We start from the raw sequence: 25449 nt of genomic DNA, 5'->3' as shown, positions 1-25449 counted from the left end.
GGAGGGACAGTAACTGCAGTGAGGCAGGGACACCAGCAGATGGAGATGGTGAGAGGGTGCAGTAACTGCAGTGAGGGAGGGACTCCAGCAGATGGGGATGGTGAGAGGGGAGACAGTAACTGCAGTGAGACAGGGAGATCAGCAGATGGAGATGGTGAGCGGGGGACAGTAACTGCAATGAGACAGGGACACCAGCAGATGGAGATGGTGAGAGGGGGACAGTAACTGCAGTGAGACAGGGCCACCAGCAGATGGAGATGCTGAGCCATTGCTGAGGGGAGATTATGTGTTCCTGAGTTTGAAAGTTTCCAAAAGTTTGAGGAGGTTACTTTCTGTAAATTTGAGATGCTGAATGAAATAATTTCAATACAATTTGTGTTAAATGGCTATCTTCCTACGATGTAAACACTTGTAACATTAAACTGGTGCCTGTTTGGCAACGTATTTTTAGTGATTAAAGATAATTAATAAATAAAACAACAGCATCAAATTAAACTCAAACAATCATTTACAAATAAAAAACTCTCTGAATAAGTTGTGTTGAGTTCTTCATCACTAACGTTATGACATCTCTCTCTCTCACTTCTATTTCTATGCTGGTATCTTCTGTACTATAACTCAGAGTAATTGAAGTTTTGATCCGATTGTCTTTTGAAAGTTAATTTTGAATCTGCTTTCAGAAACCTGTCAGTGAATTTCAGACCAGAATAACGCCCTGCCTAATTGTTTCTCCCCTCTGCTAGTGTAAACAGTCTCTTCTCACGTCTCCAAACTGAGGGAAAGATTTTGAATACAATTAATTTCTCCAGGACAGCAACCGCAGAGGAGCTGAAACCTCCTGAATATGGATAAGCAATGAACATTAATCCCTCTGAATCCGCCAGGAGAGCGGAGGAAAGAAACAGTCAGGAAGCAAATGGAAACAAGTGACACTTTATTACAGCAGTAAAAAACTTTTTGTCAGAATGTGGAAGTTGTTCTCGCTGAGCTTTATATAAACTGGAGGTGACAAGTGGAAAATCTTTAATACAATTTTGCAAGCTGATTACATTGTGTGTGTGTGTGAGAGAGAGTCCAGCCTGAATTCCCCGCTCTCACTGTCCCAGTCCTGACCCTTGTCTCCAAATCCCACCCCAATCTCCCTCTCCAGGATCTTTTCCCCATGGATGAGCTGATGGAGGCAAGGTCTGAGAGTCCATTGATGGAGCTCATACCGTGTGGGATGGTGAGTATCAGATCTTTATCGTCCTTCTCTGCCTTTCTCTCTCCTTTTGACTCAATCTCTCTCTTTCAATCTCTTTTTCAATCTCTCTCTGTCTATTTCTCTCTGTTTCTCTCTCTGTTTCTCTCTCTCTGTTCCTCAATCTCTCTCTCTCTCTGTTTCTCTGTTTGTGTGTTTCTCTCCATCTCTCTCAATCTCTCTGTGTGTTTCTCTCTTTCTGTGTTTCTCTCTCTCTCTGTTCCTCAATCTCTCTCTCTCTCTCTCTCTGTTTCTCTCTCTCTCTGTTCCTCAATCTCTCTCTGTGTTTCTCTCTCTCTGTGTTTCTCTCTCTGTGTGTTTCTCTCTCTCTCGATTCTCGCTCTCTGTTTCTCTCTCTGTTTCTCTCTCTCTCTGTGTTACTCCATCTCTCCCTCTCTCTCTCACTTTCTGTTTGTCTTTCTCTCTGAATGATTGTGTGTCTTTCTGTCTCAATGCATTTCTTTGTCCTTCTCTCTCTCAATCTCTCTGTGATTCTCTGTGTGCCTTTCTCATTGGCTTTCTGTCTGTCTCTTTGCTGCCTACAATTTGATTGTGTCTCAGTTCTTTCCCTCCACTTTCTTCCCTCTTTTTCCGTGTCTCTTTAGGCCTTTTCTCTATTCCTCTGACTTTCTTTCGCCTGTATTTCTGACTTTGTCTTTTCTCTATTTCTCTGAGTTTCTTTTCTGTATTTCTGACTTTCTGTCTTTTCTCTATTTCTGACTCTCTGCCTTTTTCTGACTTTGTCTTTTCTGTATTTCTGACTTTCTGTCTTTTTCTGACTTTGTCTTTTCTCTATTCCTAACTTTGTCTTTTCTCTATTTCTGACTTTGTCTATTCTGTATTTCTGAATTTGTCTTTTCTCTATTTCTCTGAGTTTGTCTCTTCTGTATTTCTGACTTTCTGTCTTTTTCTGACTTTGTCTTTTCTGTGTTTCTGACTTTGTCTATTCTGTATTTCTGACTTTGTCTTTTCTCTATTTCTGACTTTGTCTTGTCTCTATTTCTGACTTTGTCTTTTCTCTATTTCTCTGAGTTTCTTTTCTCTATTTCTGACTTTGTCTTTTCTCTATTTCTCTGAGCTTCTTTTCTCTATTTCTGACTTTGTCTTTTCTCTATTTCTGACTATGTCTTTTCTCTATTTCTCTGAGATTCTTTTCTCTATTTCTGACTTTGTCTTTCCTCTATTTCTGACTTTGTCTTTTCTCTATTTCTCTGAGTTGCTTTTCTCTATTTCTGACTGTCTTTTCTCTATTTCAGACTTTGTCTTTTCTCTATTTCTCTGAGTTTCTTTTCTCTATTTCTGACTTTGTCTTTTCTCTATTTCTGACTTTGTCTTTTCTCTATTTCTGACTTTGTCTTTTCTCTATTTCTCTGAGTTTCTTTTCTCTATTTCTGACTTTGTCTTTTCTCTATTTCTGACCTTGTCTTTTCTCTATTTCTGACTTTGTCTTTTCTCTATTTCTCTGGGGATCTTTTCTGTATTTCTGACTTTCTGTCTTTTCTCTATTTCTGACTCTGTCTTTTTCTGACTTTGTCTTTGCTGTATTTCTGACTTTCTGTGTTTTTCTGACTTTGTCTTTTCTGTATTTCTGACTTTGTCTTTTCTCTATTTCTCTGAGTGTGTCTCTTCTGTATTTCTGACTTTCTGTCTTTTTCTGACTGTGTCTTTTCTGTATTTGTCTTTTTCTGACTTTGCCTTTTCTGTGTTTCTGACTTTGTCTACACTCTATTTCTGACTGTCTTTTCTCTATTTCTGACTTTGTCTTTTCACTATTTCTGATTTTGTCTTTTCTCTATTTCTCTGAGTTTCTTTTCTCTATTTCTGACTTTGTCTTTTCTCTATTTCTCTGAGTTTCTTTTCTCTATTTCTGACTTTGTCTTTTCTCTATTTCTGACTTTGTCTTTCCACTATTTCTCTGAGTTTCTTTTCTCTATTTCTGACTTTGTCTTTTCTCTATTTCTGACTTTGTCTATTCTCTATTTCTCTGAGTTTCTTTTCTCTATTTCTAACTTTGTCCTTTATTTCTGACGTTGTCTTTTCTCATTTTCTGACTTTGTCTTCTCTCTACTTCTCTGAGTTTTTTTTCTCTATTTCTGACTTTGTCTTTTCTCTATTTCTCTGAGTTTCCTTTCTCTATTTCTGACTTTGTCTTTTCTCTATTCCTGACTTTATCTTTTCTCTATTGATGACTTTGTCTTTTCTCTACTTCTCTGAGTTTCTTTTCTCTATTTTTGACTTTGTCTTTTCTCTATTTCTGACTTTGTCTTTTCTCTATATCTCTGAGTTTCTTTTCTGTATTTCTGACTTTCTGTCTTTTTCTGACTTTGTCTTTTCTGTATTTCTGACTTTGTCTTTTCTCTATTTCTCTGAGTTTGTCTCTTCTGTATTTCTGACTTTCTGTTTTTTTTGACTGTGTCTTTTCTGTATTTGTCTTTTTCTGACTTTGTCTTTTCTGTGTTTCTGACTTTGTCTATTCTCTATTTCTTACTTTGTCTTTTCTCTTTTTCTGACTTTGTCTTTTCTCTATTTGTCTGAGTTTCTTTTCTGTATTTCTGACTATGTCTTTTCTCCATTTCTGACGTTGTCTTTTCTCTATTTCTCTGAGTTTCTTTTCTCTGTTTCTGACTTTGTATTTTCTCTATTTCTGACTTTGTCTTTTCTCTATTTCTGACTCTCTGTCTTTTTCTGACTTTGTCTTTTCTGTATTTCTGACTTTTTGTCTTTTTCTGATTTTGTCTTTTCTGTATTTCTGACTTTGTCTTTTCTCTATTTCTCTGAGTTTGTCTCTTCTGTATTTCTGACTTACTGTTTTTTTGACTGTGTCTTTTCTGTATTTGTGTTTTTCTGACTTTGTCTTTTCTGTGTTTCTGACTTTGTCTATTCTCCATTTCTGACTTTTTCTTTTCTCTTTTTCTGACTTTGTCTTTTCTCTATTTCTCTCAGTTTCTTTTCTCTATTTCTGACTTTGTCTTTTCTCCATTTCTGACTTTGTCTTTTCTCTATTTCTCTGAGTTTCTTTTCTCCATTTCTGACTTTGTCTTTTCTCTATTTCTCTGAGTTTCTTTTCTCTGTTTCTGACTTTGTATTTTCTCTATTTCTGTCTTTTCTCTATTTCTGACATTGTGTTTTCTCTATTTCTGACTTTGTCTTTTCTCTAAATCTCTGAGTTTCTTTTCTCTATTTCTGACATTGTCTTTTCTCTATTTCTGACTTTGTCTTTTCTCTATTTCTGACTTTGTCTTTTCTCTATTTCTCTGAGTTTCTTTTCTCCATTTCTGACTTTGTCTTTTCTCTATTTCTCTGAGTTTCTTTTCTCTGTTTCTGACTTTGTATTTTCTCTATTTCTGTCTTTTCTCTATTTCTGACATTGTGTTTTCTCTATTTCTGACTTTGTCTTTTCTCTATTTCTGACTTTGTCTTTTCTCTATTTCTGACTTTGTCTTTTCTCTAAATCTCTGAGTTTCTTTTCTCTATTTCTGACTTTGTCTTTTCTCTATTTCTGACTTTGTCTTTTCTCTATTTCTCTGAGTTTCTTTACTCTATTTCTGACTTTGTCTTTTCTCTATTTCTGACTTTGTCTTTTCTCTATTTCTAACTTTGTCTTTTCTTTATTTCAGACTTTGTCTTTTCTCTTTTTCTGACTTTGTCTTTTCTCTACTTCTCTGAGTTTCTTTTCTCTATTTCTGACTTTGTCTTTTCTCTATTTCTCTGAGTTTCCTTTCTCTATTTCTGACTTTGTCTTTTCTCTATTGATGACTTTGTCTTTTCTCTATTTCTGACTTTGCCTTTTCTCCATTTCTGACTTTGTCTTTTCTCTATTTCTCTGAGTTTCTTTTCTCTTTTTCTGACTTTGTCTTTTCTCTATTTCTGTCTTTTCTCTATTTCTGACTTTGTGTTTTCTCTATTTCTGACTTTGTGTTTTCTCCATTTCTGACCTTGTCTTTTCTCTATTTCTGACTTTGTCTTTTCTCTATTTCTGACTTTGTCTTTTCTCTATTTCTCTGAGTTTCTTTTATCTATTTCTGACTTTGTCTTTTCTCTATTTCTGACTTTGTCTTTTCTCTATTTCTCTGAGTTTCTTTACTCTATTTCAGACTTTGTCTTTTCTCTATTTCTGACGTTGTCTTTTCTCTATTTCTCTGAATTTCTTTTCTCTATTTCTGACTTTGTCTTTTCTCTATTTCTGACTTTGTCTTTTCTCTATTTCTCTGAGTTTCTTTTCTCTTTTTCTGACTGTCTTTTCTCTATATATGACTTTGTCTTTTCTCTATTTCTGACTTTGTCTTTTCTCTATTTCTCTGAGTTTCTTTTCTCTATTTCTGACTTTGTCTTTTCTCTATTTCTGACTTTGTCTTTTCTCTTTTTCTGACTTTGTCTTTTCTCTATTTCTCTGAGTTTCTTTTCTCTATTTCTGACTTTGTCTTTTCTCTATTTCTGACTTTGTCTTTTCTCTATTTCTCTGAGTTTCTTTTCTCTATTTCTGACTTTGTCTTTTCTCTATTTCTGACTTTGTCTTTTCTCTATTTCTCTGATTTTCTTTTCTCTATTTCTGACTTTGTCTTTTCTCTATTTCTGACTTTGTCTTGTCTCTATTTCTCTGAGTTTCTTTTCTCTATTTCTGACTTTGTCTTTTCTCTATTTCTCTGATTTTCTTTTCTCTATTTCTGACTTTTTCTTTTCTCTATTGATGACTTTGTCTTTTCTCTACTTGTCTGAGTATCTTTTCTCTATTTCTGACTTTGTCTTTTCTCTATTTCTGACTTTGTCTTTTCTCTATTTCTCTGAGTTTCTTTTCTGTATTTCTGACTTTCTGTCTTTTCTCTATTTCTGACTCTCTGCCTTTTTCTGACTTTGTCTTTTCTGTATTTCTGACTTTCTGTCTTTTTCTGACTTTGTCTTTTCTCTATTCCTAACTTTGTCTTTTCTCTATTTCTGATTTTGTCTATTCTGTATTTCTGAATTTGTCTTTTCTCTATTTCTCTGAGTTTGTCTCTTCTGTATTTCTGACTTTCTGTCTTTTTCTGACTTTGTCTTTTCTGTGTTTCTGACTTTGTCTATTGTCTATTTCTGACTTTGTCTTTTCTCTATTTCTGACTTTGTCTTGTCTCTATTTCTGACTTTGTCTTTTCTCTATTTCTCTGAGTTTCTTTTCTCTATTTCTGACTTTGTCTTTTCTCTATTTCTCTGAGCTTCTTTTCTCTATTTCTGACTTTGTCTTTTCTCTATTTCTGACTATGTCTTTTCTCTATTTCTCTGAGATTCTTTTCTCTATTTCTGACTTTGTCTTTCCTCAATTTCTGACTTTGTCTTTTCTCTATTTCTCTGAGTTGCTTTTCTCTATTTCTGACGGTCTTTTCTCTATTTCAGACTTTGTCTTTTCTCTATTTCTCTGAGTTTCTTTTCTCTATTTCTGACTTTGTCTTTTCTCTATTTCTGACTTTGTCTTTTCTCTATTTCTGACTTTGTCTTTTCTCTATTTCTCTGAGTTTCTTTTCTCTATTTCTGACTTTGTCTTTTCTCTATTTCTGACCTTGTCTTTTCTCTATTTCTGACTTTGTCTTTTCTCTATTTCTCTGGGGATCTTTTCTGTATTTTGACTTTCTGTCTTTTCTCTATTTCTGACTCTGTCTTTTTCTGACTTTGTCTTTGCTGTATTTCTGACTTTCTGTGTTTTTCTGACTTTGTCTTTTCTGTATTTCTGACTTTGTCTTTTCTCTATTTCTCTGAGTGTGTCTCTTCTGTATTTCTGACTTTCTGTCTTTTTCTGACTGTGTCTTTTCTGTATTTGTCTTTTTCTGACTTTGCCTTTTCTGTGTTTCTGACTTTGTCTACACTCTATTTCTGACTGTCTTTTCTCTATTTCTGACTTTGTCTTTTCACTATTTCTGACTTTGTCTTTTCTCTATTTCTCTGAGTTTCTTTTCTCTATTTCTGACTTTGTCTTTTCTCTATTTCTCTGAGTTTCTTTTCTCTATTTCTGACTTTGTCTTTTCTCTATTTCTGACTTTGTCTTTCCACTATTTCTCTGAGTTTCTTTTCTCTATTTCTGACTTTGTCTTTTCTCTATTTCTGACTTTGTCTATTCTCTATTTCTCTGAGTTTCTTTTCTCTATTTCTAACTTTGTCCTTTCTTTATTTCTGACGTTGTCTTTTCTCATTTTCTGACTTTGTCTTCTCTCTACTTCTCTGAGTTTCTTTTCTCTATTTCTGACTTTGTCTTTTCTCTATTTCTCTGAGTTTCCTTTCTCTATTTCTGACTTTGTCTTTTCTCTATTCCTGACTTTATCTTTTCTCTATTGATGACTTTGTCTTTTCTCTACTTCTCTGAGTTTCTTTTCTATATTTTTGACTTTGTCTTTTCTCTATTTCTGACTTTGTCTTTTCTCTATATCTCTGAGTTTCTTTTCTGTATTTCTGACTTTCTGTCTTTTTCTGACTTTGTCTTTTCTGTATTTCTGACTTTGTCTTTTCTCTATTTCTCTGAGTTTGTCTCTTCTGTATTTCTGACTTTCTGTTTTTTTTGACTGAGTCTTTTCTGGATTTGTCTTTTTCTGACTTTGTCTTTTCTGTGTTTCTGACTTTGTCTATTCTCTATTTCTTACTTTGTCTTTTCTCTTTTTCTGACTTTGTCTTTTCTCTATTTGTCTGAGTTTCTTTTCTCTATTTCTGACTATGTCTTTTCTCCATTTCTGACGTTGTCTTTTCTCTATTTCTCTGAGTTTCTTTTCTCTGTTTCTGACTTTGTATTTTCTCTATTTCTGACTTTGTCTTTTCTCTATTTCTGACTCTGTCTTTTTCTGACTTTGTCTTTTCTGTATTTCTGACTTTTTGTCTTTTTCTGATTTTGTCTTTTCTGTATTTCTGACTTTGTCTTTTCTCTATTTCTCTGAGTTTGTCTCTTCTGTATTTCTGACTTACTGTTTTTTTGACTGTGTCTTTTCTGTATTTGTGTTTTTCTGACTTTGTCTTTTCTGTGTTTCTGACTTTGTCTATTCTCTATTTCTGACTTTTTCTTTTCTCTTTTTCTGACTTTGTCTGTTCTCTATTTCTCTCAGTTTCTTTTCTCTATTTCTGACTTTGTCTTTTCTCCATTTCTGACTTTGTCTTTTCTCTATTTCTCTGAGTTTCTTTTCTCCATTTCTGACTTTGTCTTTTCTCTATTTCTCTGAGTTTCTTTTCTCTGTTTCTGACTTTGTATTTTCTCTATTTCTGTCTTTTCTCTATTTCTGACATTGTGTTTTCTCTATTTCTGACTTTGTCTTTTCTCTAAATCTCTGAGTTTCTTTTCTCTATTTCTGACATTGTCTTTTCTCTATTTCTGACTTTGTCTTATCTCTATTTCTGACTTTGTCTTTTCTCTATTTCTGACTTTGCCTTTTCTCTATTTCTGACTTTGTCTTTTCTCAATTTCTGACTTTGTCTTTTCTCTATTTCTCAGAGTTTCTTTACTCTATTTCTGACTTTGTCTTTTCTCTATTTCTGACTATGTCTTTTCTCTATTTCTCTGAGATTCTTTTCTCTATTTCTGACTTTGTCTTTCCTCTATTTCTGACTTTGTCTTTTCTCTATTTCTCTGAGTTGCTTTTCTCTATTTCTGACTCTCTTTTCTCTATTTCAGACTTTGTCTTTTCTCTATTTCTCTGAGTTTCTTTTCTCTATTTCTGACTTTGTCTTTTCTCTATTTCTGACTTTGTCTTTTCTCTATTTCTGACTTTGTCTTTTCTCTATTTCTCTGAGTTTCTTTTCTCTATTTCTGACTTTGTCTTTTCTCTATTTCTGACCTTGTCTTTTCTCTATTTCTGACTTTGTCTTTTCTCTATTTCTCTGGGGATCTTATCTGTATTTCTGACTTTCTGTCTTTTCTCTATTTCTGACTCTGTCTTTTTCTGACTTTGTCTTTGCTGTATTTCTGACTTTCTGTGTTTTTCTGACTTTGTCTTTTCTGTATTTCTGACTTTGTCTTTTCTCTATTTCTCTGAGTGTGTCTCTTCTGTATTTCTGACTTTCTGTCTTTTTCTGACTGTGTCTTTTCTGTATTTGTCTTTTTCTGACTTTGCCTTTTCTGTGTTTCTGACTTTGTCTACACTCTATTTCTGACTGTCTTTTCTCTATTTCTGACTTTGTCTTTTCACTATTTCTGACTTTGTCTTTTCTCTATTTCTCTGAGTTTCTTTTCTCTATTTCTGACTTTGTCTTTTCTCTATTTCTCTGAGTTTCTTTTCTCTATTTCTGACTTTGTCTTTTCTCTATTTCTGACTTTGTCTTTCCACTATTTCTCTGAGTTTCTTTTCTCTATTTCTGACTTTGTCTTTTCTCTATTTCTGACTTTGTCTATTCTCTATTTCTCTGAGTTTCTTTTCTCTATTTCTAACTTTGTCCTTTCTTTATTTCTGACGTTGTCTTTTCTCATTTTCTGACTTTGTCTTCTCTCTACTTCTCTGAGTTTTTTTTCTCTATTTCTGACTTTGTCTTTTCTCTATTTCTCTGAGTTTCCTTTCTCTATTTCTGACTTTGTCTTTTCTCTATTTCTGACTTTATCTTTTCTCTATTGATGACTTTGTCTTTTCTCTACTTCTCTGAGTTTCTTTTCTCTATTTTTGACTTTGTCTTTTCTCTATTTCTGACTTTGTCTTTTCTCTATATCTCTGAGTTTCTTTTCTGTATTTCTGACTTTCTGTCTTTTTCTGACTTTGTCTTTTCTGTATTTCTGACTTTGTCTTTTCTCTATTTCTCTGAGTGTGTCTCTTCTGTATTTCTGACTTTGTCTTTTTCTGACTGTGTCTTTTCTGTATTTGTCTTTTTCTGACTTTGCCTTTTCTGTGTTTCTGACTTTGTCTACACTCTATTTCTGACTGTCTTTTCTCTATTTCTGACTTTGTCTTTTCACTATTTCTGACTTTGTCTTTTCTCTATTTCTCTGAGTTTCTTTTCTCTATTTCTGACTTTGTCTTTTCTCTATTTCTGACTTTGTCTTTCCACTATTTCTCTGAGTTTCTTTTCTCTATTTCTGACTTTGTCTTTTCTCTATTTCTGACTTTGTCTATTCTCTATTTCTCTGAGTTTCTTTTCTCTATTTCTAACTTTGTCCTTTCTTTATTTCTGACGTTGTCTTTTCTCATTTTCTGACTTTGTCTTCTCTCTACTTCTCTGAGTTTCTTTTCTCTATTTCTGACTTTGTCTTTTCTCTATTTCTCTGAGTTTCCTTTCTCTATTTCTGACTTTGTCTTTTCTCTATTCCTGACTTTATCTTTTCTCTATTGATGACTTTGTCTTTTCTCTACTTCTCTGAGTTTCTTTTCTCTATTTTTGACTTTGTCTTTTCTCTTTTTCTGACTTTGTCTTTTCTCTATTTCTCTGAGTTTCTTTTCTCTATTTCTGACTTTGTCTTTTCTCTATTTCTGACTTTGTCTTTTCTCTTTTTCTGACTTTGTCTTTTCTCTAAATCTCTGAGTTTCTTTTCTCTATTTCTGACATTGTCTTTTCTCTATTTCTGACTTTGTCTTTTCTCTATTTCTGACTTTGTCTTTTCTCTATTTCTCTGAGTTTCTTTTCTCCATTTCTGACTTTGTCTTTTCTCTATTTCTCTGAGTTTCTTTTCTCTGTTTCTGACTTTGTATTTTCTCTATTTCTGTCTTTTCTCTATTTCTGACATTGTGTTTTCTCTATTTCTGACTTTGTCTTTTCTCTATTTCTGACTTTGTCTTTTCTCAATTTCTGACTTTGTCTTTTCTCTATTTCTCAGAGTTTCTTTACTCTATTTCTGACTTTGTCTTTTCTCTATTTCAGACTTTGTCTTTTCTCTATTTCTGACTTTGTCTTTTCTCTAAATCTCTGAGTTTCTTTTCTCTATTTCTGACTTTGTCTTTTCTCTATTTCTGACTTTGTCTTTTCTCTATTTCTGACTTTGTCTTTTCTCTATTTCTCTGAGTTTCTTTTCTCTATTTCAGACTTTGTCTTTTCTCTATTTCTCTGAGTTTCTTTTCTCTATTTCTGACTTTGTCTTTTCTCTATTTCTGACTTTGTCTTTTCTCTATTTCTGACTTTGTCTTTTCTCTATTTCTCTGAGTTTCTTTTCTCTATTTCTGACTTTGTCTTTTCTCTATTTCTGACCTTGTCTTTTCTCTATTTCTGACTTTGTCTTTTCTCTATTTCTCTGGGGATCTTTTCTGTATTTCTGACTTTCTGTCTTTTCTCTATTTCTGACTCTGTCTTTTTCTGACTTTGTCTTTGCTGTATTTCTGACTTTCTGTGTTTTTCTGACTTTGTCTTTTCTGTATTTCTGACTTTGTCTTTTCTCTATTTCTCTGAGTGTGTCTCTTCTGTATTTCTGACTTTCTGTCTTTTTCTGACTGTGTCTTTTCTGTATTTGTCTTTTTCTGACTTTGCCTTTTCTGTGTTTCTGACTTTGTCTACACTCTATTTCTGACTGTCTTTTCTCTATTTCTGACTTTGTCTTTTCACTATTTCTGACTTTGTCTTTTCTCTATTTCTCTGAGTTTCTTTTCTCTATTTCTGACTTTGTCTTTTCTCTATTTCTGACTTTGTCTTTCCACTATTTCTCTGAGTGTGTCTCTTCTGTATTTCTGACTTTCTGTCTTTTTCTGACTGTGTCTTTTCTGTATTTGTCTTTTTCTGACTTTGCCTTTTCTGTGTTTCTGACTTTGTCTACACTCTATTTCTGACTGTCTTTTCTCTATTTCTGACTTTGTCTTTTCACTATTTCTGACTTTGTCTTTTCTCTATTTCTCTGAGTTTCTTTTCTCTATTTCTGACTTTGTCTTTTCTCTATTTCTCTGAGTTTCTTTTCTCTATTTCTGACTTTGTCTTTTCTCTATTTCTGACTTTGTCTTTCCACTATTTCTCTGAGTTTCTTTTCTCTATTTCTGACTTTGTCTTTTCTCTATTTCTGACTTTGTCTATTCTCTATTTCTCTGAGTTTCTTTTCTCTATTTCTAACTTTGTCCTTTCTTTATTTCTGACGTTGTCTTTTCTCATTTTCTGACTTTGTCTTCTCTCTACTTCTCTGAGTTTTTTTTCTCTATTTCTGACTTTGTCTTTTCTCTATTTCTCTGAGTTTCCTTTCTCTATTTCTGACTTTGTCTTTTCTCTATTCCTGACTTTATCTTTTCTCTATTGATGACTTTGTCTTTTCTCTACTTCTCTGAGTTTCTTTTCTCTATTTTTGACTTTGTCTTTTCTCTATTTCTGACTTTGTCTTTTCTCTATATCTCTGAGTTTCTTTTCTGTATTTCTGACTTTCTGTCTTTTTCTGACTTTGTCTTTTCTGTATTTCTGACTTTGTCTTTTCTCTATTTCTCTGAGTGTGTCTCTTCTGTATTTCTGACTTTGTCTTTTTCTGACTGTGTCTTTTCTGTATTTGTTTTTTTCTGACTTTGCCTTTTCTGTGTTTCTGACTTTGTCTACACTCTATTTCTGACTGTCTTTTCTCTATTTCTGACTTTGTCTTTTCACTATTTCTGACTTTGTCTTTTCTCTATTTCTCTGAGTTTCTTTTCTCTATTTCTGACTTTGTCTTTTCTCTATTTCTGACTTTGTCTTTCCACTATTTCTCTGAGTTTCTTTTCTCCATTTCTGACTTTGTCTTTTCTCTATTTCTGACTTTGTCTATTCTCTATTTCTCTGAGTTTCTTTTCTCTATTTCTAACTTTGTCCTTTCTTTATTTCTGACGTTGTCTTTTCTCATTTTCTGACTTTGTCTTCTCTCTACTACTCTGAGTTTCTTTTCTCTATTTCTGACTTTGTCTTTTCTCTATTTCTCTGAGTTTCCTTTCTCTATTTCTGACTTTGTCTTTTCTCTATTCCTGACTTTATCTTTTCTCTATTGATGACTTTGTCTTTTCTCTACTTCTCTGAGTTTCTTTTCTCTATTTTTGACTTTGTCTTTTCTCTTTTTCTGACTTTGTCTTTTCTCTATTTCTCTGAGTTTCTTTTCTCTATTTCTGACTTTGTCTTTTCTCTATTTCTGACTTTGTCTTTTCTCTTTTTCTGACTTTGTCTTTTCTCTAAATCTCTGAGTTTCTTTTCTCTATTTCTGACATTGTCTTTTCTCTATTTCTGACTTTGTCTTTTCTCTATTTCTGACTTTGTCTTTTCTCTATTTCTCTGAGTTTCTTTTCTCCATTTCTGACATTGTCTTTTCTCTATTTCTCTGAGTTTCTTTTCTCTGTTTCTGACTTTGTATTTTCTCTATTTCTGTCTTTTCTCTATTTCTGACATTGTGTTTTCTCTATTTCTGACTTTGTCTTTTCTCTATTTCTGACTTTGTCTTTTCTCAATTTCTGACTTTGTCTTTTCTCTATTTCTCAGAGTTTCTTTACTCTATTTCTGACTTTGTCTTTTCTCTATTTCAGACTTTGTCTTTTCTCTATTTCTGACTTTGTCTTTTCTCTAAATCTCTGAGTTTCTTTTCTCTATTTCTGACTTTGTCTTTTCTCTATTTCTGACTTTGTCTTTTCTCTATTTCTCTGAGTTTCTTTACTCTATTTCTGACTTTGTCTTTTCTCTATTTCTGACTTTGTCTTTTCTCTATTTCTGACTTTGTCTTTTCTCTATTTCTCTGAGTTTCTTTTCTCTATTTCTAACTTTGTCTTTTCTTTATTTCAGACTTTGTCTTTTCTCTTTTTCTGACTTTGTCTTTTCTCTACTTCTCTGAGTTTCTTTTCTCTATTTCTGACTTTGTCTTTTCTCTATTTCTCTGAGTTTCCTTTCTCTATTTCTGTCTTTGTCTTTTCTCTATTGATGACTTTGTCTTTTCTCTATTTCTGACTTTGCCTTTTCTCCATTTCTGACTTTGTCTTTTCTCTATTTCTCTGAGTTTCTTTTCTCTTTTTCTGACTTTGTCTTTTCTCTATTTCTGTCTTTTCTCTATTTCTGACTTTGTGTTTTCTCTATTTCTGACTTTGTGTTTTCTCCATTTCTGACTTTGTGTTTTCTCTATTTCTGACTTTGTCTTTTCTCTATTTCTGACTTTGTCTTTTCTCTATTTCTCTGAGTTTCTTTTATCTATTTCTGACTTTGTCTTTTCTATATTTCTGACTTTGTCTTTTCTCTATTTCCCTGAGTTTCTTTACTCTATTTCAGACTTTGTCTTTTCTCTATTTCTGACGTTGTCTTTTCTCTATTTCTCTGAATTTCTTTTCTCTATTTCTGACTTTGTCTTTTCTATATTTCTGACTTTGTCTTTTCTCTATTTCTCTGAGTTTCTTTTCTCTTTTTCTGACTGTCTTTTCTCTATATATGACTTTGTCTTTTCTCTATTTCTGACTTTGTCGTTTCTCTATTTCTCTGAGTTTCTTTTCTCTATTTCTGACTTTGTCTTTTCTCTATTTCTGACTTTGTCTTTTCTCTTTTTCTGACTTTGTCTTTTCTCTATTTCTCTGAGTTTCTTTTCTCTATTTCTGACTTTGTCTTTTCTCTATTTCTGACTTTGTCTTTTCTCTATTTCTCTGAGTTTCTTTTCTCTATTTCTGACTTTGTCTTTTCTCTATTTCTGACTTTGTCTTTTCTCTATTTCTCTGAGTTTCTTTTCTCTTTTTCTGACTGTCTTTTCTCTATATATGACTTTGTCTTTTCTCTATTTCTGACTTTGTCTTTTCTCTATTTCTCTGAGTTTCTTTTCTCTATTTCTGACTTTGTCTTTTCTCTATTTCTGACTTTGTCTTTTCTCTTTTTCTGACTTTGTCTTTTCTCTAAATCTCTGAGTTTCTTTTCTCTATTTCTGACATTGTCTTTTCTCTATTTCTGACTTTGTCTTTTCTCTATTTCTGACTTTGTCTTTTCTCTATTTCTCTGAGTTTCTTTTCTCCATTTCTGACTTTGTCTTTTCTCTATTTCTCTGAGTTTCTTTTCTCTGTTTCTGACTTTGTATTTTCTCTATTTCTGTCTTTTCTCTATTTCTGACATTGTGTTTTCTCTATTTCTGACTTTGTCTTTTCTCTATTTCTGACTTTGTCTTTTCTCAATTTCTGACTTTGTCTTTTCTCTATTTCTCAGAGTTTCTTTACTCTATTTCTGACTTTGTCTTTTCTCTATTTCAGACTTTGTCTTTTCTCTATTTCTGACTTTGTCTTTTCTCTAAATCTCTGAGTTTCTTTTCTCTATTTCTGACTTTGTCTTTTCCCTATTTCTGACTTTGTCTTTTCTCTATTTCTCTGAGTTTCTTTACTCTATTTCTGACTTTGTCTTTTCTCTATTTCTGACTTTGTCTTTTCTCTATTTCTGACTTTGTCTTTTCTCTATTTCTCTGAGTTTCTTTTCTCTATTTCTAACTTTGTCTTTTCTTTATTTCAGACTTTGTCTTTTCTCTTTTTCTGACTTTGTCTTTTCTCTACTTCTCTGAGTTTCTTTTCTCTATTTCTGACTTTGTCTTTTCTCTATTTCTCTGAGTTTCCTTTCTCTATTTCTGACTTTGTCTTTTCTCTATTGATGACTTTGTCTTTTCTCTATTTCTGACTTTGCCTTTTCTCCATTTCTGACTTTGTCTTTTCTCTATTTCTCTGAGTTTCTTTTCTCTTTTTCTGACTTTGTCTTTTCTCTATTTCTGTCTTTTCTCTATTTCTGACTTTGTGTTTTCTCTATTTCTGACTTTGTGTTTTCTCCATTTCTGACTTTGTCTTTTCTCTATTTCTGACTTTGTCTTTTCTCTATTTCTGACTTTGTCTTTTCTCTATTTCTCTGAGTTTCTTTTATCTATTTCTGACTTTGTCTTTTCTCTATTTCTGACTTTGTCTTTTCTCTATTTCTCTGAGTTTCTTTACTCTATTTCAGACTTTGTCTTTTCTCTATTTCTGACGTTGTCTTTTCTCTATTTCTCTGAATTTCTTTTCTCTATTTCTGACTTTGTCTTTTCTCTATTTCTGACTTTGTCTTTTCTCTATTTCTCTGAGTTTCTTTTCTCTTTTTCTGACTGTCTTTTCTCTATATATGACTTTGTCTTTTCTCTATTTCTGACTCTGTCTTTTCTCTATTTCCCTGAGTTTCTTTTCTCTATTTCTGACTTTGTCTTTTCTCTATTTCTGACTTTGTCTTTTCTCTTTTTCTGACTTTGTCTTTTCTCTATTTCTCTGAGTTTCTTTTCTCTATTTCTGACTTTGTCTTTTCTCTATTTCTGACTTTGTCTTTTCTCTATTTCTCTGAGTTTCTTTTCTCTATTTCTGACTTTGTCTTTTCTCTATTTCTGACTTTGTCTTTTCTCTATTTCTCTGATTTTCTTTTCTCTATTTCTGACTTTGTCTTTTCTCTATTTCTGACTTTGTCTTGTCTCTATTTCTCTGAGTTTCTTTTCTCTATTTCTGACTTTGTCTTTTCTCTATTTCTCTGATTTTCTTTTCTCTATTTCTGACTTTTTCTTTTCTCTATTGATGACTTTGTCTTTTCTCTACTTGTCTGAGTATCTTTTCTCTATTTCTGACTTTGTCTTTTCTCTATTTCTGACTTTGTCTTTTCTCTATTTCTCTGAGTTTCTTTTCTGTATTTCTGACTTTCTGTCTTTTCTCTATTTCTGACTCTCTGCCTTTTTCTGACTTTGTCTTTTCTGTATTTCTGACTTTCTGTCTTTTTCTGACTTTGTCTTTTCTCTATTCCTAACTTTGTCTTTTCTCTATTTCTGACTTTGTCTATTCTGTATTTCTGAATTTGTCTTTTCTCTATTTCTCTGAGTTTGTCTCTTCTGTATTTCTGACTTTCTGTCTTTTTCTGACTTTGTCTTTTCTGTGTTTCTGACTTTGTCTATTCTCTATTTCTGACTTTGTCTTTTCTCTATTTCTGACTTTGTCTTGTCTCTATTTCTGACTTTGTCTTTTCTCTATTTCTCTGAGTTTCTTTTCTCTATTTCTGACTTTGTCTTTTCTCAATTTCTGACTTTGTCTTTTCTCTATTTCTCAGAGTTTCTTTACTCTATTTCTGACTTTGTCTTTTCTCTATTTCAGACTTTGTCTTTTCTCTATTTCTGACTTTGTCTTGTCTCTATTTCTCTGAGTTTCTTTTCTCTATTTCTGACTTTGTCTTTTCTCTATTTCTCTGATTTTCTTTTCTCTATTTCTGACTTTTTCTTTTCTCTATTGATGACTTTGTCTTTTCTCTACTTGTCTGAGTATCTTTTCTCTATTTCTGACTTTGTCTTTTCTCTATTTCTGACTTTGTCTTTTCTCTATTTCTCTGAGTTTCTTTTCTGTATTTCTGACTTTCTGTCTTTTCTCTATTTCTGACTCTCTGCCTTTTTCTGACTTTGTCTTTTCTGTATTTCTGACTTTCTGTCTTTTTCTGACTTTGTCTTTTCTTTATTCCTAAATTTGTCTTTTCTCTATTTCTGACTTTGTCTATTCTGTATTTCTGAATTTGTCTTTTCTCTATTTCTCTGAGTTTGTCTCTTCTGTATTTCTGACTTTCTGTCTTTTTCTGACTTTGTCTTTTCTGTGTTTCTGACTTTGTCTATTCTCTATTTCTGACTTTGTCTTTTCTCTATTTCTGACTTTGTCTTGTCTCTATTTCTGACTTTGTCTTTTCTCTATTTCTCTGAGTTTCTTTTCTCTATTTCTGACTTTGTCTTTTCTCTATTTCTCTGAGCTTCTTTTGTCTATTTCTGACTTTGTCTTTTCTCTATTTCTGACGATGTCTTTTCTCTATTTCTCTGAGATTCTTTTCTCTATTTCTGACTTTGTCTTTCCTCAATTTCTGACTTTGTCTTTTCTCTATTTCTCTGAGTTGCTTTTCTCTATTTCTGACGGTATTTTCTCTATTTCAGACTTTGTCTTTTCTCTATTTCTCTGAGTTTCTTTTCTCTATTTCTGACTTTGTCTTTTCTCTATTTCTGACTTTGTCTTTTCTCTATTTCTGACTTTGTCTTTTCTCTATTTCTCTGAGATTCTTTTCTCTATTTCTGACTTTGTCTTTCCTCAATTTCTGACTTTGTCTTTTCTCTATTTCTCTGAGTTGCTTTTCTCTATTTCTGACGGTATTTTCTCTATTTCAGACTTTGTCTTTTCTCTATTTCTCTGAGTTTCTTTTCTCTATTTCTGACTTTGTCTTTTCTCTATTTCTGACTTTGTCTTTTCTCTATTTCTGACTTTGTCTTTTCTCTATTTCTCTGAGTTTCTTTTCTCTATTTCTGACTTTGTCTTTTCTCTATTTCTCTGAGTTTCTTTTCTGTATTTCTGACTTTCTGTCTTTTCTCTATTTCTGACTCTCTGCCTTTTTCTGACTTTGTCTTTTCTGTATTTCTGACTTTCTGTCTTTTTCTGACTTTGTCTTTTCTTTATTCCTAACTTTGTCTTTTCTCTATTTCTGACTTTGTCTATTCTGTATTTCTGAATTTGTCTTTTCTCTATTTCTCTGAGTTTGTCTCTTCTGTATTTCTGACTTTCTGTCTTTTTCTGACTTTGTCTTTTCTGTGTTTCTGACTTTGTCTATTCTCTATTTCTGACTTTGTCTTTTCTCTATTTCTGACTTTGTCTTGTCTCTATTTCTGACTTTGTCTTTTCTCTATTTCTCTGAGTTTCTTTTCTCTATTTCTGACTTTGTCTTTTCTCTATTTCTCTGAGCTTCTTTTGTCTATTTCTGACTTTGTCTTTTCTCTATTTCTGACGATGTCTTTTCTCTATTTCTCTGAGATTCTTTTCTCTATTTCTGACTTTGTCTTTCCTCAATTTCTGACTTTGTCTTTTCTCTATTTCTCTGAGTTGCTTTTCTCTATTTCTGACGGTATTTTCTCTATTTCAGACTTTGTCTTTTCTCTATTTCTCTGAGTTTCTTTTCTCTATTTCTGACTTTGTCTTTTCTCTATTTCTGACTTTGTCTTTTCTCTATTTCTGACTTTGTCTTTTCTCTATTTCTCTGAGATTCTTTTCTCTATTTCTGACTTTGTCTTTCCTCAATTTCTGACTTTGTCTTTTCTCTATTTCTCTGAGTTGCTTTTCTCTATTTCTGACGGTATTTTCTCTATTTCAGACTTTGTCTTTTCTCTATTTCTCTGAGTTTCTTTTCTCTATTTCTGACTTTGTCTTTTCTCTATTTCTGACTTTGTCTTTTCTCTATTTCTGACTTTGTCTTTTCTCTATTTCTCTGAGTTTCTTTTCTCTATTTCTGACTTTGTCTTTTCTCTATTTCTCTGGGGATCTTTTCTGTATTTCTGACTTTCTGTCTTTTCTCTATTTCTGACTCTGTCTTTTTCTGACTTTGTCTTTGCTGTATTTCTGACTTTCTGTGTTTTTCTGACTTTGTCTTTTCTGTATTTCTGACTTTGTCTTTTCTCTATTTCTCTGAGTGTGTCTCTTCTGTATTTCTGACTTTCTGTCTTTTTCTGACTGTGTCTTTTCTGTATTTGTCTTTTTCTGAATTTGCCTTTTCTGTGTTTCTGACTTTGTCTACACTCTATTTCTGACTGTCTTTTCTCTATTTCTGACTTTGTCTTTTCACTATTTCTGACTTTGTCTTTTCTCTATTTCTCTGAGTTTCTTTTCTCTATTTCTGACTTTGTCTTTTCTCTATTTCTGACTTTGTCTTTCCACTATTTCTCTGAGTTTCTTTTCTCTATTTCTGACTTTGTCTTTTCTCTATTTCTGACTTTGTCTATTCTCTATTTCTCTGAGTTTCTTTTCTCTATTTCTAACTTTGTCCTTTCTTTATTTCTGACGTTGTCTTTTCTCATTTTCTGACTTTGTCTTCTCTCTACTTCTCTGAGTTTCTTTTCTCTATTTCTGACTTTGTCTTTTCTCTATTTCTCTGAGTTTCCTTTCTCTATTTCTGACTTTGTCTTTTCTCTATTCCTGACTTTATCTTTTCTCTATTGATGACTTTGTCTTTTCTCTACTTCTCTGAGTTTCTTTTCTCTATTTTTGACTTTGTCTTTTCTCTTTTTCTGACTTTGTCTTTTCTCTATTTCTCTGAGTTTCTTTTCTCTATTTCTGACTTTGTCTTTTCTCTATTTCTGACTTTGTCTTTTCTCTTTTTCTGACTTTGTCTTTTCTCTAAATCTCTGAGTTTCTTTTCTCTATTTCTGACATTGTCTTTTCTCTATTTCTGACTTTGTCTTTTCTCTATTTCTGACTTTGTCTTTTCTCTATTTCTCTGAGTTTCTTTTCTCCATTTCTGACTTTGTCTTTTCTCTATTTCTCTGAGTTTCTTTTCTCTGTTTCTGACTTTGTATTTTCTCTATTTCTGTCTTTTCTCTATTTCTGACATTGTGTTTTCTCTATTTCTGACTTTGTCTTTTCTCTATTTCTGACTTTGTCTTTTCTCAATTTCTGACTTTGTCTTTTCTCTATTTCTCAGAGTTTCTTTACTCTATTTCTGACTTTGTCTTTTCTCTATTTCAGACTTTGTCTTTTCTCTATTTCTGACTTTGTCTTTTCTCTAAATCTCTGAGTTTCTTTTCTCTATTTCTGACTTTGTCTTTTCTCTATTTCTGACTTTGTCTTTTCTCTATTTCTCTGAGTTTCTTTACTCTATTTCTGACTTTGTCTTTTCTCTATTTCTGACTTTGTCTTTTCTCTATTTCTGACTTTGTCTTTTCTCTATTTCTCTGAGTTTCTTTTCTCTATTTCTAACTTTGTCTTTTCTTTATTTCAGACTTTGTCTTTTCTCTTTTTCTGACTTTGTCTTTTCTCTACTTCTCTGAGTTTCTTTTCTCTATTTCTGACTTTGTCTTTTCTCCATTTCTCTGAGTTTCCTTTCTCTATTTCTGACTTTGTCTTTTCTCTATTGATGACTTTGTCTTTTCTCTATTTCTGACTTTGCCTTTTCTCCATTTCTGACTTTGTCTTTTCTCTATTTCTCTGAGTTTCTTTTCTCTTTTTCTGACTTTGTCTTTTCTCTATTTCTGTCTTTTCTCTATTTCTGACTTTGTGTTTTCTCTATTTCTGACTTTGTGTTTTCTCCATTTCTGACTTTGTCTTTTCTCTATTTCTGACTTTGTCTTTTCTCTATTTCTGACTTTGTCTTTTCTCTATTTCTCTGAGTTTCTTTTATCTATTTCTGACTTTGTCTTTTCTCTATTTCTCTGATTTTCTTTTCTCTATTTCTGACTTTGTCTTTTCTCTATTTCTGACTTTGTCTTGTCTCTATTTCTCTGAGTTTCTTTTCTCTATTTCTGACTTTGTCTTTTCTCTATTTCTCTGATTTTCTTTTCTCTATTTCTGACTTTTTCTTTTCTCTATTGATGACTTTGTCTTTTCTCTACTTGTCTGAGTATCTTTTCTCTATTTCTGACTTTGTCTTTTCTCTATTTCTGACTTTGTCTTTTCTCTATTTCTCTGAGTTTCTTTTCTGTATTTCTGACTTTCTGTCTTTTCTCTATTTCTGACTCTCTGCCTTTTTCTGACTTTGTCTTTTCTGTATTTCTGACTTTCTGTCTTTTTCTGACTTTGTCTTTTCTCTATTCCTAACTTTGTCTTTTCTCTATTTCTGACATTGTCTATTCTGTATTTCTGAATTTGTCTTTTCTCTATTTCTCTGAGTTTGTCTCTTCTGTATTTCTGACTTTCTGTCTTTTTCTGACTTTGTCTTTTCTGTGTTTCTGACTTTGTCTATTCTCTATTTCTGACTTTGTCTTTTCTCTATTTCTGACTTTGTCTTGTCTCTATTTCTGACTTTGTCTTTTCTCTATTTCTCTGAGTTTCTTTTCTCTATTTCTGACTTTGTCTTTTCTCAATTTCTGACTTTGTCTTTTCTCTATTTCTCTGAGTTTCTTTACTCTATTTCAGACTTTGTCTTTTCTCTATTTCAGACTTTGTCTTTTCTCTATTTCTGACTTTGTCTTGTCTCTATTTCTCTGAGTTTCTTTTCTCTATTTCTGACTTTGTCTTTTCTCTATTTCTCTGATTTTCTTTTCTCTATTTCTGACTTTTTCTTTTCTCTATTGATGACTTTGTCTTTTCTCTACTTGTCTGAGTATCTTTTCTCTATTTCTGACTTTGTCTTTTCTCTATTTCTGACTTTGTCTTTTCTCTATTTCTCTGAGTTTCTTTTCTGTATTTCTGACTTTCTGTCTTTTCTCTATTTCTGACTCTCTGCCTTTTTCTGACTTTGTCTTTTCTGTATTTCTGACTTTCTGTCTTTTTCTGACTTTGTCTTTTCTCTATTCCTAACTTTGTCTTTTCTCTATTTCTGACTTTGTCTATTCTGTATTTCTGAATTTGTCTTTTCTCTATTTCTCTGAGTTTGTCTCTTCTGTATTTCTGACTTTCTGTCTTTTTCTGACTTTGTCTTTTCTGTGTTTCTGACTTTGTCTATTCTCTATTTCTGACTTTGTCTTTTCTCTATTTCTGACTTTGTCTTGTCTCTATTTCTGACTTTGTCTTTTCTCTATTTCTCTGAGTTTCTTTTCTCTATTTCTGACTTTGTCTTTTCTCTATTTCTCTGAGCTTCTTTTCTCTATTTCTGACTTTGTCTTTTCTCTATTTCTGACTATGTCTTTTCTCTATTTCTCTGAGATTCTTTTCTCTATTTCTGACTTTGTCTTTCCTCAATTTCTGACTTTGTCTTTTCTCTATTTCTCTGAGTTGCTTTTCTCTATTTCTGACGGTCTTTTCTCTATTTCAGACTTTGTCTTTTCTCTATTTCTCTGAGTTTCTTTTCTCTATTTCTGACTTTGTCCTTTCTCTATTTCTGACTTTGTCTTTTCTCTATTTCTGACTTTGTCTTTTCTCTATTTCTCTGAGTTTCTTTTCTCTATTTCTGACTTTGTCTTTTCTCTATTTCTGACCTTGTCTTTTCTCTATTTCTGACTTTGTCTTTTCTCTATTTCTCTGGGGATCTTTTCTGTATTTCTGACTTTCTGTCTTTTCTCTATTTCTGACTCTGTCTTTTTCTGACTTTGTCTTTGCTGTATTTCTGACTTTCTGTGTTTTTCTGACTTTGTCTTTTCTGTATTTCTGACTTTGTCTTTTCTCTATTTCTCTGAGTGTGTCTCTTCTGTATTTCTGACTTTCTGTCTTTTTCTGACTGTGTCTTTTCTGTATTTGTCTTTTTCTGACTTTGCCTTTTCTGTGTTTCTGACTTTGTCTACACTCTATTTCTGACTGTCTTTTCTCTATTTCTGACTTTGTCTTTTCACTATTTCTGACTTTGTCTTTTCTCTATTTCTCTGAGTTTCTTTTCTCTATTTCTGACTTTGTCTTTTCTCTATTTCTGACTTTGTCTTTCCACTATTTCTCTGAGTTTCTTTTCTCTATTTCTGACTTTGTCTTTTCTCTATTTCTGACTTTGTCTATTCTCTATTTCTCTGAGTTTCTTTTCTCTATTTCTAACTTTGTCCTTTCTTTATTTCTGACGTTGTCTTTTCTCATTTTCTGACTTTGTCTTCTCTCTACTTCTCTGAGTTTCTTTTCTCTATTTCTGACTTTGTCTTTTCTCTATTTCTCTGAGTTTCCTTTCTCTATTTCTGACTTTGTCTTTTCTCTATTCCTGACTTTATCTTTTCTCTATTGATGACTTTGTCTTTTCTCTACTTCTCTGAGTTTCTTTTCTCTATTTTTGACTTTGTCTTTTCTCTTTTTCTGACTTTGTCTTTTCTCTATTTCTCTGAGTTTCTTTTCTCTATTTCTGACTTTGTCTTTTCTCTATTTCTGACTTTGTCTTTTCTCTTTTTCTGACTTTGTCTTTTCTCTAAATCTCTGAGTTTCTTTTCTCTATTTCTGACATTGTCTTTTCTCTATTTCTGACTTTGTCTTTTCTCTATTTCTGACTTTGTCTTTTCTCTATTTCTCTGAGTTTCTTTTCTCCATTTCTGACTTTGTCTTTTCTCTATTTCTCTGAGTTTCTTTTCTCTGTTTCTGACTTTGTATTTTCTCTATTTCTGTCTTTTCTCTATTTCTGACATTGTGTTTTCTCTATTTCTGACTTTGTCTTTTCTCTATTTCTGACTTTGTCTTTTCTCAATTTCTGACTTTGTCTTTTCTCTATTTCTCAGAGTTTCTTTACTCTATTTCTGACTTTGTCTTTTCTCTATTTCAGACTTTGTCTTTTCTCTATTTCGGACTTTGTCTTTTCTCTAAATCTCTGAGTTTCTTTTCTCTATTTCTGACTTTGTCTTTTCTCTATTTCTGACTTTGTCTTTTCTCTATTTCTCTGAGTTTCTTTACTCTATTTCTGACTTTGTCTTTTCTCTATTTCTGACTTTGTCTTTTCTCTATTTCTGACTTTGTCTTTTCTCTATTTCTCTGAGTTTCTTTCCTCTATTTCTAACTTTGTCTTTTCCTTATTTCAGACTTTGTCTTTTCTCTTTTTCTGACTTTGTCTTTTCTCTACTTCTCTGAGTTTCTTTTCTCTATTTCTGACTTTGTCTTTTCTCTATTTCTCTGAGTTTCCTTTCTCTATTTCTGACTTTGTCTTTTCTCTATTGATGACTTTGTCTTTTCTCTATTTCTGACTTTGCCTTTTCTCCATTTCTGACTTTGTCTTTTCTCTATTTCTCTGAGTTTCTTTTCTCTTTTTCTGACTTTGTCTTTTCTCTATTTCTGTCTTTTCTCTATTTCTGACTTTGTGTTTTCTCTATTTCTGACTTTGTGTTTTCTCCATTTCTGACTTTGTCTTTTCTCTATTTCTGACTTTGTCTTTTCTCTATTTCTGACTTTGTCTTTTCTCTATTTCTCTGAGTTTCTTTTATCTATTTCTGACTTTGTCTTTTCTCTATTTCTGACTTTGTCTTTTCTCTATTTCTCTGAGTTTCTTTACTCTATTTCAGACTTTGTCTTTTCTCTATTTCTGACGTTGTCTTTTCTCTATTTCTCTGAATTTCTTTTCTCTATTTCTGACTTTGTCTTTTCTCTATTTCTGACTTTGTCTTTTCTCTATTTCTCTGAGTTTCTTTTCTCTTTTTCTGACTGTCTTTTCTCTATATATGACTTTGTCTTTTCTCTATTTCTGACTTTGTCTTTTCTCTATTTCTCTGAGTTTCTTTTCTCTATTTCTGACTTTGTCTTTTCTCTATTTCTGACTTTGTCTTTTCTCTTTTTCTGACTTTGTCTTTTCTCTATTTCTCTGAGTTTCTTTTCTCTATTTCTGACTTTGTCTTTTCTCTATTTCTGACTTTGTCTTTTCTCTATTTCTCTGAGTTTCTTTTCTCTATTTCTGACTTTGTCTTTTCTCTATTTCTGACTTTGTCTTTTCTCTATTTCTCTGATTTTCTTTTCTCTATTTCTGACTTTGTCTTTTCTCTATTTCTGACTTTGTCTTGTCTCTATTTCTCTGAGTTT

The sequence above is a fragment of the Heterodontus francisci genome, chromosome 21 (genome assembly GCF_036365525.1).
Source record: "Heterodontus francisci isolate sHetFra1 chromosome 21, sHetFra1.hap1, whole genome shotgun sequence".
Classification (NCBI taxonomy): domain Eukaryota; kingdom Metazoa; phylum Chordata; class Chondrichthyes; order Heterodontiformes; family Heterodontidae; genus Heterodontus; species Heterodontus francisci.
The sequence above is the reverse complement of the archived record's forward strand: the minus strand, read 5'-3'. Positions refer to the sequence as shown.